Source organism: Tympanuchus pallidicinctus, unplaced genomic scaffold (genome assembly GCF_026119805.1).
Source record: "Tympanuchus pallidicinctus isolate F22 unplaced genomic scaffold, pur_lepc_1.0 scaffold6, whole genome shotgun sequence".
NCBI classification, from domain to species: Eukaryota; Metazoa; Chordata; class Aves; order Galliformes; family Phasianidae; genus Tympanuchus; species Tympanuchus pallidicinctus.
The window spans coordinates 45,314,929-45,334,470 of record NW_026294780.1 but is presented as its reverse complement, the minus strand read 5'-3'; the positions used below and the strand labels follow the sequence as shown (position 1 = coordinate 45,334,470).

The 19,542-nt window shown below is 57.4% G+C and overlaps 1 long non-coding RNA gene across 1 annotated transcript; it reads left to right on the top strand.

Moving 5' to 3' along the window:
- The first annotated feature begins 4,382 nt into the window (after window positions 1-4,382).
- LOC128071768 (uncharacterized) lies at window positions 4,383-13,274 on the top strand. The gene is made up of 3 exons (XR_008202009.1): window positions 4,383-4,449; window positions 12,160-12,193; window positions 13,230-13,274. It is a non-coding gene; the product is annotated as an uncharacterized LOC128071768 (long non-coding RNA).
- The last annotated feature ends 6,268 nt before the right edge of the window (window positions 13,275-19,542 follow it).

The window sequence follows — 19,542 nt, the reverse complement described above, 5'->3', positions numbered from 1 at the left end:
GAGCACCGGTGGAGGCTAGTGGGCAGGCAAAGTTAGTGCGCCGGAGGAGGCTAGTGGGCAGGCACGTTAGTGCGCTGGATGAGGTTAGCGGGCAGGGGAAGGTAGCGCGCTGGAGGAGGTTAGCGGACAGGTAAGTTAGTGTGCTGGAGAAAGCTAGCACGCAGGCCAAGTTAGCTCGCCGTCAGAGTTTAGCGGTCAGGCAAGCTAGTGTGCCAGAAGAGGTTAACGGACAGGTAAGTTAGTGCGATGGAGGAGGCTAGCATTCAGGCCAAGTTAGTGCACCGGTGGAGGCTAGCGGGCAGGTAAGTTAGCGCGCAGGTGGAGGCTATCAGGCAGACTAGTTAGTGCACCGGAGGAGGTTAGTGGGCAGGCAAGTTAGCACGCCGGAGGAGGTTGCGGACTGGTGGTGATACGTCGCGGAGGAGGCTAGCAGGCAGGCAAGTTAGTGCACCGGAGAAGGTTAGTGGGCAGGCAAATTAGTGCTCCGGTGGAGGCTAGTGGGCAGGCCAAGTTAGCGCGTCAGTGGAGGTTAGCGGGAAGGTAAGATATGGTGGTGGAGGAGGCTCTCACTCAGGCCAGGTTAGTGCGCCGGAGGAGGTTACCTGGCAGGCAAGTTAGTGCGCCGGTGGAGGGTAGCGGACACGTTAGTGCGCCGGCGGAGGCTAGCGGGCTGGCATGTTAGTACGCCGGTGGAGGCAAGTGGGCTGGCAAGTTAACGTCTCGGTGGAGGCTAGTGGCCAGGCAATGTAGCGCGCTGGAGGAGGCTAGCACTCAGGCCATGTTAGGGCGCCGGAGGAGGCTAGTGGGCAGGAATGTTAGTGTGCCTGCGAGAGCTAGTGGGTAGGCAAGTTAGCGCTCCGGAGGAGGTTAGTGGGCAGGGCAAGATAGGGCACCGGCGGAGGCTTGTGGACAGGCCGTGATAGGGTGCGGAGGAGACTAGTGGGCAGGCATGTTAGCGCACCGGAGAAGGTTACAGGGCAGCCAAGTTAGAGCGCCGGTGGAGGCTTGTGGGCAAGCAAAGTTAGTGCGCCGGAGGAGGTTAGCGGACAGGTAAGTTAGTGCGCCGGTGGAGGCTAGCGGACAGACATGATAGTGTGCTGGAGGAGGTTAGCGGACAGGCAAGTTAGTGCGCCGATGGAGGCTAGTGGGCAGGCAAGTTAGTGCGCCAGGGGAGGCTATTGTGCAGACAAGTTAGCGCGCCGGAGGAGGTTAGCCGGCATGGCACGGTAGCGCACCAAAGGAGGTTAGCGGGCAGCCAAGTTGGAGCGCCGGTTGAGGCTAGTCGGCAGGTTAATTTAGTGTGCCGAAGGAGGCTAGTAAGCAGGGAAGTTAGTGCGCTAAGGAGGTTAGTGTACAGGTAAGTTAGTGCGCTGGAGGAGGTTAGCGGACAGGTAAGTTAGTGCGCTGGAGAAAGCTAGCACGCAGGCCAAGTTAGCTCGCCGTCAGAGTTTAGCGGTCAGGCAAGCTAGTGCGCCGGAAGAGGTTAACAGACAGGTAAGCTAGTGCGATGGAGGAGGCTAGCATTCAGGCCAAGTTAGTGTGCCGGAGGAGGCTAGCGGGCAGGCTAAGTTAGTGCACGGGTGTAAGCTAGCAGGCAGGCAAGTTAGTGCGCCGGAGGCGGCTAGTGGGCAGGCAAGTTAGTGCGCTGGATGAGGTTAGCGGGCAGGGGAAGGTAGCGCGCTAGAGGAGGTTAGCGGACAGGTAAGTTAGTGTGCTGGAGAAAGCTAGCACGCAGGCCAAGTTAGCTCGCCGTCAGAGTTTAGCGGTCAGGCAAGCTAGTGTGCCAGAAGAGGTTAACGGACAGGTAAGTTAGTGCGATGGAGGAGGCTAGCATTCAGGCCAAGTTAGTGCACCGGTGGAGGCTAGCGGGCAGGTAAGTTAGCGCGCAGGTGGAGGCTATCAGGCAGACTAGTTAGTGCACCGGAGGAGGTGAGTGGGCAGGCAAGTTAGCACGCCGGAGGAGGTTGCGGACTGGTGGTGATACGTCGCGGAGGAGGCTAGCAGGCAGGCAAGTTAGTGCACCGGAGAAGGTTAGTGGGCAGGCAAATTAGTGCTCCGGTGGAGGCTAGTGGGCAGGCCAAGTTAGCGCGTCAGTGGAGGTTAGCGGGAAGGTAAGATATGGTGGTGGAGGAGGCTATCACTCTGGCCAGGTTAGTGCGCCGGAGGAGATTACCTGGCAGGCAAGTTAGTGCGCCGGTGGAGGGTAGCGGACACGTTAGTGCGCCGGCGGAGGCTAGCGGGCTGGCATGTTAGTGCGCCGGTGGAGGCAAGTGGCAGGCAAGTTAACGTCTCGGTGGAGGCTAGTGGCCAGGCAATGTAGCGCGCTGGAGGAGGCTAGCACTCAGGCCATGTTAGGGCGCCGGAGGAGGCTAGTGGGCAGGAATGTTAGTGTGCCTGCGAGAGCTAGTGGGTAGGCAAGTTAGCGCTTCGGAGGAGGTTAGTGGGCAGGGCAAGATAGGGCACCGGCGGAGGCTTGTGGACAGGCCGTGATAGGGTGCGGAGGAGACTAGTGGGCAGGCATGTTAGCGCACCGGAGAAGGTTACAGGGCAGCCAAGTTAGAGCGCCGGTGGAGGCTTGTGGGCAAGCAAAGTTAGTGCGCCGGAGGAGGTTAGCGGACAGGTAAGTTAGTGCGCCGGTGGAGACTAGCGGACAGACATGGTAGTGTGCCGGAGGAGGTTAGCGGACAGGCAAGTTAGTGCGCCGATGGAGGCTAGTGGGCAGGCATGTTAGTGCGCCAGGGGAGGCTATTGTGCAGACAAGTTAGCGCGCCGGAGGAGGTTAGCCGGCAGGGCACGGTAGCGCGCCAAAGGAGGTTAGCAGGCAGCCAAGTTGGAGCGCCGGTGGAGGCTAGTCGGCAGGTTAATTTAGTGCGCCGAAGGAGGCTAGTAAGCAGGGAAGTTAGTGCGCCAAGGAGGTTAGTGTACAGGTAAGTTAGTGTACTGGAGAAAGCTAGCACTCAGGCCAAGTTAGCTCGCCGGAAGAGGCTAGCAGGCAGGCAAGTTAGCGCGCCGGATGAGGTTAGCGGGCAGGGCAAGTTAGTGCGTCCAGGAGGTTAGCGGACAGGTAAGTTAGTGCGCTGAAGGAGGCTAGTGGGTAGGTAAGTTAGCGCGCCGGAGGAGGTTAGCTTGCAGGGCAAGTTAGTGCGCCGGAGGAGGCTTGCGGGCAGGCTAAGTTAGTGCGCTGGTGGAAGCTAGCAGGCAGGCAAGTTAGTGCGCCGGAGGAGGCTAGTGGGCAGGCAAGTTAGTGCGCTGGATGAGGTTAGCGGGCAGGGCAAGGTAGCGCGCCGGAGGAGGTTAGCGGGCAGGGCAAGGTAGCGCGCCGGAGGAGGTTAGCGTGCAGGGAAGTTATTGCGCCAGAGGAGGTTAGCGGGCGGCCAAGTTGGAGCGCTGGTGGAGGCTAGTCGGCAGGTTAAGTTAGTGCGCCGAAGGAGCCTAGTAAGCAGGGAAGTTAGTGCGCCAAGGAGGTTAGTGTACAGGTAAGTTAGCGCGCTGGAGGAGGTTAGCAGACAGGTAAGTTAGTGCGCAGGTGGAGGCTAGCAGGCAGACTAATTAGTGCTCCTGTGGAGATTAGTGGGCAGGCAAGTTAGCACGCCAGAGGAGGTTGCGGACGGGTGGTGATACGTCGCGGAGGAGGCTAGCGGGCAGGCAAGTTAGCGCACCGGAGAAGGTTAGAGGGCAGGCAAATTAGTGCTCCGGTGGAGGCTAGTGGGCAGGCCAAGTTAGCGCGTCAGTGGAGGTTAGCGGGAAGGTAAGATAGGGCGGCGGAGGAAGCTCTCACTCAGGCCCAGTTAGTGCGCCTGAGGAGGTTACCTGGCAGGCAAGTTAGTGCGCCGGTGGAGGGTAGCGGACACGTTAGTGCGCCGGTGGAGGCTAGCGGGCTGGCATGTTATTGCGCCAGTGGAGGCAAGTGGCCAGGCAAGTTAACGTCTCGGTGAAGGCTAGTGGCCAGGCAATGTAGCGCGCCGGAGGAGGCTAGCACTCAGGCCATGTTAGGGCGCCGGAGGTGGTTAGCGGGCAGGCAAGTTAGTGCGCCGGTTGAGGCTAGTGGGCAGGCATGTTAGTGTGCCGGCGAAAGCTAGTGTGTAGGCAAGTTAGCGCTCCGGAGGAGGTTAGTGGGCAGGGCAAGATAGGCACCGGCGGAGGCTTGTGGACAGGCCGTGATAGGGTGCGGAGGAGACTAGTGGGCAGGCAAGTTAGCGCACCGGGGAAGGTTACAGGGCAGGCAAGTTAGTGCGCCGGTGGGGGCTAGCGGGCAGGCTAGTTAGCGTGCAGTATGAGGTTAGCAGGTAGGGCAAAGTAGCGATCCGGAGGAGGTTAGCGTGCAAGTAAGTTACTCCGCCAGTGGAGACTAGCGGGCAGGCATGTCGGTGCGCCGGAGGAGGTTAGCAGACAGGTAAGCTAGTGCGCCGGTGGAGGCTAGCGGGCAGGCAAGTTAGCGCGCCGGAGGAGGTTAGCGGACAGGCAAGATCGTGCGCTGGATGAGGCTAGCACTCAGGCCAAGTTAGCGCGCCGGAGGAGTTTAGCGGACAGGCAAGTTAGTTTGCCGGAGGAGGGTAGCGGGCAGGCAAGTTAGTGCCCCCGTGGAGAGTAGCGGGCAGGCTAGTTAGCGCGCCGGAGGAGGTTAGCAGGCAGGACACGGTAGCGCGCCGGAGGAGGTTAGCGGGCAGCCAAGTTGGAGCGCCGGTCGGGGCTAATCGGTAGGTTAAGTTAGTGCGCCGAATGAGGCTAGTAAGCAGGGAAGTTAGTGCGCCAAGGAGGTTAGTGTACAGGTAAGTTAGTGCGCCGGAGGAGGTTAGCGGACAGGCAAGTTAGTGCGCCAGAAGTGGTTAACGGACAGGTAAGTTAGTCCGATGGAGGAGGCTAACATTCAGGCCAAGTTAGTGCACCGGTGGAGGCTGGCGGGCAGACAAGTTAGTGCGCCGGATGAGGTTAGCGGACAGGCAAGTTAGTGCGCCGATGGAGACTTGCGGACGGGTCGTGATACGACGCGGTGGAGGCTATTGTGCAGAGAAGTTAGCGTGCCGGAGAAGTTTAGTGGGCAGGCAAATTAGTGCTCCAGTGGAGGCTATTCGGCAGGCCAAGTTAGCGCGTCAGTGCAGGTTATCGGGAAGGTAAGATAGGGCGGCGGAGGAGGCTATCACTCAGGCCAAGTTAGTGCGCCGGAGTAGGTTACCTGGCAGGCAAGTTAGTGCGCCGGTGGAGGGTAGCGGACACGTTAGTGTGCCGGTGGAGGCTAGCGGGCTGGCATGTTAGTGTGCCAGTGGAGGCAAGTGGGCTGGCAAGTTAGCGTCTCGGTGGAGGCTACTGGCCAGGCAATTTAGCGCGCCGGAGGAAGCTAGCACTCAGGCCATGTTAGGGCTCCGGAGGAGGTTAGCGGGCAGGAAAGTTAGTGCGCCGGTGGAGGCTAGTCATCAGGTTAATTTAGTTCGCTGAAGGAGGCTACTAAGCAGGCAAGTTTGTGCGCCAAGGAGGTTAGCGGACAGGTAAGTTAGTGCGCTGGTGGAGGCTAGCGGTTAGGTAAGTTAGCGCGCCGGAGGAGGTTAGCTTACAGGGCAAGTTAGTGTGCCGGTGGAGGCTAGCGGGCAGGCAAGTTTGTGCGCTGGTGGAGGCTAGTGGGCAGGCAAGTTAGTGCGCTGGATGAGGTTAGCGGGCAGGGCAAGGTAGCGCGCCCAAGGAGGTTAGCAGGCAGCCATGTTAGAGCGCCGGTGTAGAATAGTGGGCAGGCCAAGTTAGTGCGCCGGAGGAGGTTAGCGGACAGGTAAGTTAGTGCGCCGGTGGAGGCTAGCGTGCAGGCAAGTTAGCGCGCTGGCAAAAGCTAGTGGGCAGGCAAGTTAGTGCGCCGGAGTAGGTTAGTGGTCAGGACAAGATATTGCGCCGGCGGAGGCTTGTGGACAGTCCGTGATACGGTGCGGAGGAGACTATTGGGCAGGCATGTTAGCGCCCTGGAAAAGGTTACAGGACAGGTAAGTTAGTGCGCCGGTGGAGGCTAGCGGACAGACATGGTAGTGCGCCGGAGGAGGTTAGCGGACAGGGAAGTTAGTTCGCCGGTGGAGGCTAGCAGGCAGGCATGTTAGTGCACCAGGAGAGGCTATTGTGCTGACAAGTTAGCACTCCGGAGGAGGTTAGCAGGCCGGGCATGGTAGCGCGCTGGAGGAGGTTAGCGGGCAGCCAAGTTCGAGCGCCGGTGGAGGCTAATTGGCAGGTTAAGATAGTGCACCGAAGGAGGCTAGTAAGCAGGGAAGTTAGTGCGCCAAGGTGGTTAGTGTACAGGTAAGTTAGTGCGCCGGAGGAGGTTAGCGGACAGGGAAGTTAGTGCGCTGGAGAAAGCTAGCACGCAGGCCAAGTTAGCTGGCCGGCAGAGGTTAGCGGGCAGGCAAGCTAGTGCGCCAGAAGAGGTTAACAGGCAGGTAAGTTAGTGCGATGGAGGAGGCTAGGATTCAGGCTAAGTTAGTGCGCCGGTGGAGGCTAGTGGGCAGGCATGTTAGCGCGCCGGCGAAAGCTAGTGGGCAGGCAAGTTAGCGCGCCGGAGGAGGTTAGTGGTCAGGACAAGATAATGAGCCGGCAGAGGCTTGTGGACAGTCCGTGATACGGTGCGGAGGAGACTATTGGGCAGGCATGTTAGCGCACCGGATAAGGTTACAGGACAGGCAAGTTAGCGCGCCGGAGGAGGCTAGCGGACAGGTAAGTTAGTGCGCCGGTGGAGGCTAGCGGGCAGGCAAGATAGTGCGCCCGAGGAGGCTAGTGGGCAGGCAAGTTAGCGTGCTGGATGAGGTTAGCAGGCAGGGCAAGGTAGCGCGCCGGAGGAGGTTAGCTGGCAGGTAAGTTAGTTCGCCGGTGGAGGCTAGCAGGCAGGCATGTCAGTGCGCCGGAGGAGGTTAGCGGACAGGTAAGCTAGTGCGCTGGGGGAGGCTAGCGGGCAGGCATGTTAGCGCGCCGGAGGAGGTTAGCGGACAGGCAAGATAGTGCGCTGGATGAGGCTAGCACTTTGGCCAAGTTAGCGCACCGGAGGAGGTTAGCGGACAGGCAAGTTAGTGTGCTGGTGGAGGCTAGCGGGCAGTCATGTTAGCACCTCGCTGGAGGCTAGTGGGCAGGCAATTTAGCGCGCCGGAGGAGGCTAGCACTCAGGCCATGTTAGAGCACCGGAGAATGTTAGAAGGCAGACATGATAGCTCGCCGGCGGAGGTTAGCGAGCAGGCTAGTTAGTGTGCCGGTGGAGGCTATTGGGCAAACCAAGGTAGTGCGTCAGTGGAGGTTAGTGGGCAGGGCAAGGTAGTGCGCCGGTGGAGGCTAGCGGGCAGCCAAGTTGGAGCGCCAGTGGAGGCAATTGGGCAGGCCAAGTTAGTGCGCCAGAGGAGGTTAGCGGGCAGGCAAGTTAGTGCACCGGTGGAGGGTAGCGGACACGTTAGTGTGCCGGTGGAGGCTAGCGGGCTGGAATGTTAGTGCGCCAGTGGAGGCAAGTGGGCTGGCAAGTTAGCGTCTCGGTGGAGGCTACTGGCCAGGCAATTTAGCGCGCCGGAGGAAGCTAGCACTCAGGCCATGTTAGGGCTCCGGAGGAGGTTAGCGGGCAGGAAAGTTACTGCGCCGGTTCAGGCTAGTCATCAGGTTAATTTAGTTCGCTGAAGGAGGCTACTAAGCAGGCAAGTTTGTGCGCCAAGGAGGTTAGCGGAGAGGTAAGTTAGTGCGCCGGTGGTGGCTAGCAGTTAGGTAAGTTAGCGCGCCGGAGGAGGTTAGCTTACAGGGCAAGTTAGTGCGCCGGTGGAGGCTAGAGGGCAGGCAAGTTTGTGCGCTGGTGGAGGCTAGTGGGCAGGCAAGTTAGTGCGCTGGATGAGGTTAGCGGGCAGGGCAAGGTAGCGCGCCCAAGGAGGTTAGCAGGCAGCCATGTTAGAGCGCCGGTGTAGAATAGTGGGCAGGCCAGGTTAGTGCGCCGGAGGAGGTTAGCGGACAGGTAAGTTAGTGTGCCGGTGGAGGTTAGCGGGCAGGCATGTCAGCGCGCTGGAGGAGGTTAGCGGACAGGCAAGTTAGTGTGCCGGAGGAGGGTAGCATGCAGACAATGTAGTGCACCGGTGGAGGCTTGCGGGCAGTCATGTTAGCACCTCGCTGGAGGCTACTGGCCAGGCAATTTAGCGCACCGGAGGAGGCTAGAACTCAGGCCATGTTAGGTCCCTGAGGAGTTTAACGGGCAGGCTAGTTAGTGCGCCGGTGGTGGCTGTTGGGCCGGCCAAGATAGTGCGTCAGTGGAGGTTAGCGGGCAGGGCAAGTTAGTGCGCCGGTGGAGATTAGCGGGCAGGCAAGTTAGAGCGCCCGTGCAGTCTAGTGGGCAGGCCAAGTTAGTGCGCCGGAGGAGGTTAGCGGACAGGTAAGTTAGTGCGCCGGTGGAGGCTAGCGGGCAGGCATGTTAGTGCGCCGGAAAAGGTTAGCGGACAGGCAAGTTAGTGCGCCGGTGGAGGCTAGCGGGTGGGCATGTTAGTGCGCTGGAGGAGGTTAGCGGACAGACAAGTTACTGCGCCAGCGGAGGCTGTTGTGCAGACAATTTAGCGCGCCGGAGGAGGTTAGCAGACACGGCACGGTAGCACGCCGGAGGAGGTTAGCAGGCAGCCAAGTTGGAGCGCCGGTCGAGGCTAGTCGGCAGGTTAAGTTAGCGCGCCAAAGAATGCTAGTAAGCAGGGAAGTTAGTGCGCCAAGGAGGTTAGTGTACAGGTAAGTTAGTGCGCCGGAGGAGGTTAGCGGACAGGTAAGTTAGTGCGCTGGAGAAAGCTAGCACTCTGGCCAAGTTAGCTCGCCGGAAGAGGTTAGCGGGCAGGCAAGTTAGTGCGCCAGAAGAGGTTAACGGACAGGTAAGTTAGTGCGATGGAGGAGGCTAGCATTCAGGCTAAGTTAGTGCACCGGTGGAGGCTAGCAGGCAGGTAAGTTAGGGTGGCGGAGGAGGCTAGCAGGCAGACAAGTTAGTGCGCCGGAGGAGGTTAGTGGGCAGGCATTTAGCGCGCTGGAGGAGGCTAGTGGGTACTGCAAGTTAGCGCGTCAGAGGAGCTTAGCGGACACGTTAGTTAGTGCGCCAGTGGAGGCTAGCGGGCAGGCATGTTAGCGCGCCGGCAAAAGCTAGTGGGCAGGCAAGTTAGCGCGCCGGAGGAGGTTAGTGGTCAGGGCAAGATATTGCGCTGGCGGAGGCTTGTGGACAGTCCGTGATACGGTGCGGAGGAGACTAGTGGGCAGGCATGTTAACGCACCGGAGAAGGTTACAGGACAGGCAAGTTAGTGCGCTGGTGGAAGCTAGTAGGCAGGCAAGTTAGTGCGCCCGAGGAGGCTAGTGGGCAGGCAAGTTAGCGTGCTGGTTGAGGTTAGCAGGGAGGGCAAGGTAGCGCGCCTTAGGAGGTTAGCTGGCAGGTAAGTTAGTTCGCCGGTGGAGGCTAGCTGGCAGGCATCTTAGCGCGCCGGAGGAGGTTAGCGGACAGGCAAGATAGTGCGCTGGAGGAGGCTAGCACTTTGGCCAAGTTAGCGCGCCGGAGGAGGTTAGCGGACAGGGAAGTTAGTGTGCCGGAGGAGGGTAGCGGGCCGGCAAGTTAGTGCGCTGGTGGAGGCTACCGGGCAGTCATGTTAGCACCTCGCTGGAGGCTAGTGGGCAGGCAATTTAGCGCGTCGGAGGAGGCTAACACTCAGGCCATGTTAGAGCGCCGGAGAATGTTAGAAGGCAGACATGATAGTTCGCCGGCGGAGGTTAGCGGGTAGGCTAGTTAGTGTGCCGGTGGAGGCTATTGGGCAAACCAAGGTAGTGCGTCAGTGTAGGTTAGTGGGCAGGGCAAGGTAGTGCGCCGGTGGAGGCTAGCGGGCAGCCCAGGTTTGCGCGCCGGTGGAGGCTAGTGGGCAGGCAAGTTAGCACGTCGGTGAAGGTTAGCTTGCAGGGCAAGTTAGCGTGTTGGTGGACGCTAGCGGGCAGTCCAAGTTAGTGCGCCGGTAGAGGCTAGAGGGCAGGCAAATTAGTGCGCCACAGGAGGTTAGCAAGCAGGCCAAGTTAGCGCGCCGGTGGAGGCTATCGGCCAGGCAAGTTAGTGCGCCGGAGGAGGCTTGTGGGCAGGCAAGTTAGGACGCCGGAGGAGGTTAGCAGCCTGGGCAAGTTAGCACACTGGAGTAGGCTAGCGGACAGGCCAAAATAGGGCACGGAAAAGGCTAGTGGGCAGTCATGGTAGCGCACCGGAGAAGGTTAGAGGTCAGGCTAGTTAGTGCGCCGGTGGAGGCTAGTGGGCAAGCAAGTTAGCGCGTCGGTGGTGGCTCGCAGCCAGGCAATTTAGCGTGCCAGAGGAGGCTAGCACTCCGGCCATGTTAGGGCTCCGGAGGTGGTTAGCGGGCAGACAAGTTAGTGCGCCAGTGGAGGTTAGCGGGCAGGCATATTAGCGCGTCGGCGGAGGCTACGGTGTAGGCAAGTTAGTACGCCGGTGGAGGCTAGCGGGCAGGCAGGTTAGTGCGCCGGCGGAGGCTAGCGGGCGGGCAAGTTAGCGCGTTGGTGGAGGCTAGCGGCCTGGCAATTTAGCGCGCCAGCGGAGGCTAGCACTCAGGCATTGTTAGGGCGCCGGAGGAGGCTAGTGGGCAGGCTTATTAGCGCGTCAGCGGAGGTTAGTGGGCAGGGGAAGCTAGCACATCGATGGAGGTTAGCAGACAGGCAAGTTACTGTGCCTGAGGAGGCTCGCACTCAGGCCAAGTTAGCACGCCGCCGCAGGTTAGCGGGCAGGCCAAGTTAGTGCGCCGGAGGAGGCTAGTCTGCAGGCATTTTAGCGCGCTGGCGGAGGCTAGCGGGCAGCCCAGGTTTGCGCGCCGGTGGAGGCTAGTGGGCAGGCAAGTTAGCACGTCGGTGAAGGTTAGCTTGCAGGGCAAGTTAGCGTGTTGGTGGACGCTAGCGGGCAGTCCAAGTTAGTGCGCCGGTAGAGGCTAGAGGGCAGGCAAATTAGTGCGCCACAGGAGGTTAGCAAGCAGGCCAAGTTAGCGCGCCGGTGGAGGCTATCGGCCAGGCAAGTTAGTGCTCCGGAGGAGGCTTGTGGGCAGGCAAGTTAGGACGCCGGAGGAGGTTAGCAGCCTGGGCAAGTTAGCACACTGGAGTAGGCTAGCGGACAGGCCAAAATAGGGCACGGAAAAGGCTAGTGGGCAGTCATGGTAGCGCACCGGAGAAGGCTAGAGGTCAGGCTAGTTAGTGCGCCGGTGGAGGCTAGTGGGCAGGCAAGTTAGTGCACTGGAGGAGGCTAGCTTGCAGGGCAAGTTAGCGCGCCGGCAGAGGCAAGTGGGCAGGACATGTTAGTGCGCCTGTGGAGGCTAGTGGGCAGGCAAGTTAGTGCGCCGGAGGAGGTTAGTGTGCAGGGCAAGTTAGTGCGCCAGAGGAGGCTAGTGTGCAGGCCGAGCTAGTACGCCGGAGGAGGCTAGTGGGCAGGCATGTTAGTGCGACGGAGGAGGTTAGCAGGTAGGCCAAGTTAGCGTGGCGGCAGAGGCTAGTGGGCAGGCCAAGTTAGTGTGCCGGAGGAGGTTAGAGGCCAGGGCAAGTTAGCGCACCGGTGGAGGCTACCGGGCAGGCCAATTCAGTGCGCCGGTGCAGGCAAGAGGGCAGGCAAGTTATTGCGCCAGAGGAGGCTAGTGGTCAGGCCAAGTTAGTGCGCCGGTGGAGGCTAGTGGGCCAGGCAATTTAGCACGCCGGAGTATGCTAGCACTCAGGCCAAGTTAGGGCGCCAGAGGAGGTTAGTGGGCAGGCAAGTTAGTGCGCCGGAGGAGGATAGCGGGCAGGCAAGTTAGTGCGCTGGAGGAGGCAAGAGGGCAGGCAAGTTAGTGCGCCAGAGGAGGCTAGTGGTCAGGCCAAGTTAGCGCGTTGGTGGAGGCTAGCGGGCAGGCTAAGTTAGTGCGCCGGTGGAGGCTAGCGGGCATGCAAGTTAGTGCGCTGGAGGAGGCTAGTGGGCAGACAAGTTAGGGTGCTGGTGGAGGTTAGCGGGCAGGGCAAGTTAGCACGCCGGCGGAGGCTTGTGGACAGGCCAAGATAGGATGCCGGAGGAGGCTTGTGGGAAGGCAAGTTAGCTCAAGGGAGGAGGTTAGCTTGCAGGGCAAGTTAGCGCGCCGGCAGAGGCAAGCGGGCAGGACATGTTAGTGCGCCTGTGGAGGCTAGGGGGCATGCAAGTTAGTGCGCCATAGGAGGCTAGTGGGCAGGCAAGTTAGCGCGCCGGAGGAGGTTAGTGTGCAGGGCAAGTTAGTGCGCCGGAGGAGGCTAGTGGGCAGGCCGAGCTAGTACGCCGGAGGAGGCTAGTGGGCAGGCATGTTAGCGCGATGGAGGAGGTTAGCAGGTAGGCCAAGTTAGCGTGGCGGCAGAGGCTAGTGGGCAGGCCAAGTTAGTGTGCCGGAGGAGGTTAGAGGCCAGGGCAAGTTAGCGCACCGGTGGAGGCTACCGGGCAGGCCAATTCAGTGCGCCGGTGCAGGCAAGAGGGCAGGCAAGTTATTGCGCCAGAGGAGGCTAGTGGTCAGGCCAAGTTAGCGCCGGTGGAGGCTAGCGGGCCAGGCATTTTAGCGCGCCGGAGTATGCTAGCACTCAGGCCAAGTTAGGGTGCCGGAGGAGGTTAGTGGGCAGGCAAGATAGTGCGCCAGAGGAGGATAGCGGGCAGGCAAGTTAGTGTGCCGGAGGAGGCAAGAGGGCAGGCAAGTTAGTGTGCCAGAGGAGGCTAGTGGTCAGACCTAGTTAGCGCGTCGGTGGAGGCTAGCGGGCAGGCTAAGTTAGTGCGCCGGTGGAGGCAAGCCGGGCATGCAAGTTAGTGCGCCGGAGGAGGCTAGTGGGCAGACAAGTTAGGGTGCTGGTGGAGGTTAGCGGGCAGGGCAAGTTAGCACGCCGGCGGAGGCTTGTGGACAGGCCAAGATAGGATGCCGGAGGAGGCTTGTAGGCAGGCAATTTAGCTCATGGGAGGAGGTTAGCTCGCAGGGCAAGTTAGCAAGCCGGTGGAGGGTAGAGGGCAGGCAAGTTAGTGCACCGGAGGAGGTTAGCGGGCAGTAAAGTTAGTGCGCCGGAGGAGGTTAGCGGGCAGGCAATTTAGGGCGTCGGATGAGCTTAGCGAATAGGCCATGTTAGCACACCGATGGAGGCTAACTGGCAGGCCAAGATTGTACGCTAGCCGAGGCTAGTGGGCAGGAAAGTTAGCGTGCCGGAGGAGGCTAGCGGACAGGCCAAGTTAGTGCGCCTGAGGAGGCTAGCGGGCAGGCAAGTTAGCGCACCGGTGGAGGCTAACTGGCAGGCCAAGATAGCACGCTAGCAGAGGCTAGTAGGCAGGAAAGTTAGCGTGCCGGCAGAGGCTACCGGACAGGCCAGGTTTGCATGTTGTCAGAGGCTAGCAGGCAGGTCAGGAGAGTGCGCCGGCGGAGGCTAGTTGATAAGCTAAGTTAGCGCGCCTTTGGAGGCTAGCAGGCAGGACAAGTTAGTGTGCCAGTTGAGGCTAGCGGGTAGGTAAGTTAGCACGCTGTCATAGGATAGCAGGCCGGCCAAGTTTGCACACCAGGAGAGGCTAGCATGCTGGCCAGGTTAGCGTGCTGGCAGAGGCTAGTGGGCAGGCCTAGTTATCGTGCCGGCAGAGGCTAGCAGGCAGGCCAATTTAGAGTACCGTTGGAGGTTAGCGGGCAGGCCAAGTTAGTGGGCAGGAGTGGGCTAGTTGATATGCGAAGTTAGTGCGCTGGCGGCGGTTAGTGGGCAGGCCAATATAGCGCGTCGGCGGAGGCTAGCAGGTAGGTAAGTTTGCATGCCGGTGGAGGCTTGCAGGCATGCTAAGTTAGCTTGCAGGCAGAGGCTAGCGGGCAGGCCTAGCTAGCGTGCCAGCGGAGGCTAGCAGGCAGGCCAATTTAGCACGACATTTGTTGTTAGCGGACAGGCCAAGTTAGCACATTGGAGGAGGCTAGTTGATAAGCTAATTTAGCACGCCGGCAGAAGCTAGCAGGCAGGCCAAGTTAGCGCACCAGAAGAGGCTAGCGGCAGGCTAAGATAGAGCATCGGCGGAGGCTAGCATTTAGGTAAGTTAGCATGCCGGCGGAGGCTAGCATCAGTCCAAGTTAGCGCGCCGGCGGATGCTAGTTGATAAGCTAAGTTAGTGTGCCGTCGGAGGCTAGTGGGCAGGCCTACTTAGTGCTCTGGTGGAGGTTACTTGATTAGCTAAGTTAGCGCACCGGCGAAGGCTAGTTGGTAAGCCAAGTTCGCGCTTGTGGAGGTTAGCAGGCAGGCCAAGTTAGTGCGCTGGCGGAGGTTAATTGATTAGCTAAGTTAGCACGCCGGCAGAGGCTAGTTGATAAGCCAAGTTATTGCGCCGGCGGAGGCTAGCAGGCAGGCCATGTTAGCGCGCTGGTGGAGGCTAGTTGATAAGCTAAGTTAGTGCGCTGGTGGGGGGTGACAGGCAGGTCAATTTAGTGTGCCGTTGGAGGTTAGCAGTCAGGCCAAGTTAGTGCACCGGTGGAGACAAGCGGGCAGGCCAAGTTAGGGCGCAGGTGGAGGCTAGCGGGCAGGCCTAGTTAGAGCGCCGTTAGAGGCTAGTTGGTAAGGTAAGTTAGCGTGCCAGCAGAGGCTGGTTTATAAAGTAAGTTAGTGCGCGGTGAAGGCTAGTGTGTAGGCCAGGTTAGTGTGCTGGCACAGGCTAGCGGGCAGGCCACGTTAATACGCTGGCGGAGGCTTGTGGGCAGCTAAATTAGCATGCCGACAGAGGCTAGCGGGTAGGCATTGTTAGTGTGCTGGCAGAGGCCAGCTGGCATGCCAAGTTAGCGCACCTGTGGAGGCTAGCGGGCAGGTCAAGTTAGCCCGCCGAATGAGGCTAGCAGGCAGGCCAAGTTAGCGCGCCGGTGGTGGCTAGTGGACTGGCCAAGTTAGTGTGCCGGCAGAGGCTAGCCGACAGGCCAAGTTGGCGTTCAGGCAGAGGCTAGTTGATAAGGTAAATTAGCGTGCCGGTGGACACTAGCTGTTAAGCCAAGTTATCGCGCCGGTGGAGGCTAGTGGGCAGGCCAAGTTTGTGTGCCGGTGGAGGCAATCGGGCAGGCCATTTTAGCGCGTTGGTGGAGGCTAGTTGTTATGCTAAGTTAGCGTGGCGGCGGAGGCTAGCAAGCAGGCCACGTTAGCACGCCAGCAGAGGCTAGCAGGCAGGTAAATTAGTGCGCTGATGGAGGCTAGCGAGCAGGCCAAGTTAGCGCGCTGGCAGAGGCTAGTGGGAAGGCCAAGTGTCATGGTTCTATGTTTTTGTTTTTGTTTTTTTGGTTTTGGATTTCAGTATTCCATATCAAAACATCATGTAGTGTACGGGCATTGAAGTGTCACTGCCCCAGTTCCAAGTTCCTATCCCTGTACATTACAGAAATCACGGGATCTGGCCCTTCCGGGTGGGGGGGGCATTCTCTTGCTGCCTTGCAGTGGATGCTGGAGGGTGCTTTCCTAGCCGTTCCAAGCTTTTCAGGTTTGACTCAGTCCCAGGAACTCTCTCTCACTTATCTTGTCTGATTTATTAATCTCAATTTCAATTAAATTGTATAAATTTTGTTATTTTGTATTCCAATATTATAGCAAAATAAGTTTTCCTCCATAGATTGTTGCCGCTGCTCTTTTCCTCCCTTCCTTCCTTCCCATTTTTTGTGGGACTGGGGTGGGGGGGGAGGGCAGAGGCCTGTCGCCCCTGTCACGGACATAGATTGATCTAGTCAACTCCGTGACAGATTTTTGGCGCCCAACGTGGGGCTTGCTACTTTTTAGCTTTTAGAACGAATCTTCTTTTCTCTCTGCTCTTAGAGAGCTTCGTTAGGGAGCATTATCAGTAGTTCAGGTTTCTGTGCTGGAAAATCTGACCTTGAAAGATTAGGCGTACTGCCAGTGTTCTGGGATATTTGTAAACTTTGAGCACTACTTCGTCTGTGTAGTGCCTTTTTTTCCTTTTTTTTCCCCTCCTCTTGTTAGCTTCAATTCATTAACCCCTTTTTAGCAGGCACCACTGATGAACCCACTCGTTATCGTGGGGGTGCTGGGTAAAGGATTAAAAGCAATGGTGTTATTCACAACCTACTGGCCAGTAATCCAGCTCATAATTATGTGTTGTGGAATTGCAACCATATATAGGTACCTAATGACACTGATGGAGACACCTATGTTTTACCTATTAGCAATGTGGTATGATTTGAACTTTGACATTTACATCCCAGAAGGAATGGCTAATTTCACAAACAACTACATCCCAAATGGAATAGCTAATTTTACAAACAACACGATGTTCAGACCAGTCTCCGGGTTTTCTTCTCGGTTTGTCAAACATTTTTTTGAATCCTGAATTAATAGTCATGTTGGTGTGCATGTCATCAATTCTCCTGAATGTATTCCAATTCATTCGTAATAAGGGGAAAGAGTCTTCTCCAAAACTAGAGAATGATGACTGGCAGGGGATATGGAGAGGTTTAGGAAAGGTCTTAGAAGCATGGGGACCCGCAGTGTCATGGGATTTTACTCTTGAACACCTGTGGGATCCTGAGAAACTAAGCCAGTATTTGAGTCAGGGACGATGCGGCTTACATAAATCTAAGGAGGTACAACTTATTTGGGGTTTGGCTTATGCTTACCGTGCCCTATATAATACCATTCTGGAGAGAGAGAGTTTCCGAGCTGAGGTTCAAGCCAAAGGGGAAAATCCCCAAGTCAAATCTAATCGATCACAGGAGACACCAGTAACAATACCAGTTGCTCCTGTGGAGGGCAAGAAATGGAAATGAGTGTCTTTGTGTCTTGAACGAAAAAGAGAAGAAGAGGAGGAGGAGGTGGAGGAAGATCCAGGCAAGGGGCCCTCCTCAGAACCACCACCATCGTGAAAGGCAAAAGGGAAAACTAAAAGACGTGCAGAAGAGAGTGATGAAGAGGAAGTCTCTTACTACTCGCTGGCCTCTAAAGATGACTGAAATCCAAGGTTCAAGAAAGGAGTTTACACAGCGCCCGAATAAAACTCTTGTTTCCTGGTTGGTTCGCTGTTGGGACAGTGGGGCCCATAGCTTGTCTCTGGATGGTAATGAAGCTCGCCAACTAGGTGCCATTGCCAGAGATCCAGCTATTGATAGAGGAATTAGTCGATGTTCGGATGAGGCTGCCTCCCTCTGGGAACGAGTGTTAACAGCCGTGAAGGAAAAGTATCCCTTCAAAAATGGCTTGAAGATTGCAATGATAAAATGGGATACAGTTGAAAAGGGTATCCAGTATTTGAGGGAAATAGGCATGGTGGAAGTGTTGTATGACCCTGACTTTGTTCCTAACCACCCACACCAAAACCGCAACCTTGAAAAAGTGAGGACAACGCCTGAGATACGGCAGAAAATCGTGACAACAGCGCCGGACAAATATGCTTCTACACTAATGTCAGCGTGTGACAGATACAACGAACAACAGAGAACACCCTTAATTTATGAATTAATTGTTACGCTCCAAAATTACGAACAATTGCTGTCCCCAATTCATGCTGCCGTTGCTGCTATATCAAAAATGACGGAGCAAGTGTCTCAACTGATTAACCATGACACCAAGTTATCACGCCAGTGGAGGCTATCGGCAGGCCATGTTAGATCGCCGGTGGAGGCTAGGTGATAAGCTAAGTTAGCTCGCCGGTGGATGCTAGTTGATAAGCCAAGTTAGCACTCTGGCGGAGGTTACCGGGTAGGCCAAGTTAGCAAGTTAGATAGGCAAAGTTTGCACGCTGGCGGAGGCTAGCATTTAGGCCATGTTAGCGCACCAGCTGAGTCTAGGGGGCAGGCCAAGTTAGCATGCCAGTGGAGACCAGCAGGCAGGCCAAGTTGGGGCACCAGCGGTGGCTAGCGGATAGGCCAAGTTAGCTCGCTGGCAGAGGTTAATGGGCAGGCCTAGTTGGTGCGCTGGCAGAGGCTAGCAGGCAGGCAAAGTAAGCACTCCAGTGCAGGCTTGTTGATAAGGTAAGTTAGTGCACCAACGGAGGCTAGTTGATAAGCTAAGTTCGCGTGCTGGTGGTGGCTAGCGGGCAGGCCAATTTAGCGTGTCGGCGGAGGCTAGCATGCAGGCCAAGTTAGTGCTTTGGCGGAGGCTAGCATGCAGGCCATATTAGCGTGCCTGTGTAGACTTGTGGGCAGGCCAAGTTAGCGTGCCAGCAGAAGATCGCGGGCAGGCCACGTTAATACGCCAGTGGAGGCTAGCGGGCAGCTAAATTAGCGCACTGGCAGAGGCTAGCAGGTAGGCCATGTTAGTGCGCTGGCAGAGGCAAGCTGGCAGGCCAAGTTAGAGCGGCTGTGGAGGCTAGTGGGCAGGCTAAGCTAGCACCCCGGCAGAGGCTAGCGGGCAGGCTGAGCTAGCGGCCCGGCAGAGGCTAGCAGGCAGGCCAAGTTAGCACGCCAGTGGAATCTAGTTGATAAGGTAAGCTAGTGCGCCGGCAGAGGCTAGTTGTTAAGATAAATTAGTTTAGTTTTGTAGGCTTGCCAAGCAGGCCAAGTTAACGAGCCTGCGTAGACGAGCGGGCAAGCCAAGTTATCACGCTGGTGGAGGCTAGCGGGCAGGCCAAGTTAGCGCACCAGTGGAGGCTAGTGGGAAGGCCAAGTTATCGTGCCAGCAGAGGCTATCGGGCAGGCCAAGTTAGATTGCCAGTGGAGGCTAGGTGATAAGGTAAGTTAGCTCACTGGCAGAGGTTAGCGGGTTGGCCAAGTTAAGGTGTTGGCGGAGGCTCGCGGGCAGGCCAAGTTAACGCTTTGGTGGAGGCTAGTGGGCAGGCCAAATTAGCGTGCCTGCGTAGACTAGTGGGCAGGCCAAGTTAGTGTGCCAGTGGAGGATCGCGGGCAGGCCATGTTAGTGCGCTGACAGAGGCTTGCGGGCAGGCCAAGTTAGTGCACCAGCGGAGGCTAGTGGTCTGTCCAAGTTAGAGCGCTGGTGGAGGCTAGTTGATATGGTAAGTTAGCGTGCTGGCAGAAGCTAGTTTATATGCTAAGTTAGTGCGCTGGAGGAGGCTAGTGGACAGGCCTTGTTAGAGCACCGGCAGAGGCTAGCGGGCAGGCCAAGTTAGAGCACTGGTGGAGGCTAGTTGATAGGGTAAGTTAGCGCACTAGCCGAGATTGGTTTATAAGCTAAGTTAGCGTGCCGGCGGAGGCTAGCAGGCTGGCCGAGTTAGCACACCGTCAGAAGCTAGCGGGCAGGCCATGTTAGTGCGCCAGTTCAAATTCACTAGAAACCAGACTTCTATGTTTGGTTTGTTTTGTTGGTGTTTTTTTTTGTTTGTTTTTTGTTTTTTTTTTGTTTTTTGTTTTTTTTTTTGTTGTTGTTGTTGTTTTTGTTCCTTCTGGAAGTCGAATACAGTGTGAGAGTTACTTACCTGCTCTCTGCTTGCAGGGCATGCTTCAAAATACCTCTGCAGGGTGACAGGTGTTGGGTGCATAGTACTGTAGGAGAGGTAAGAATTGCTTGTAGGTGGAAGTGGAGTGATCTATAAAAGAGATCACCAGTACAAGTTAATTCAGAAAAAACAGCCAGGCCAATATCACTTCACATTCTCTGAGGTTTAAATGCAAAGAGCCAGATGTACTGAAGAA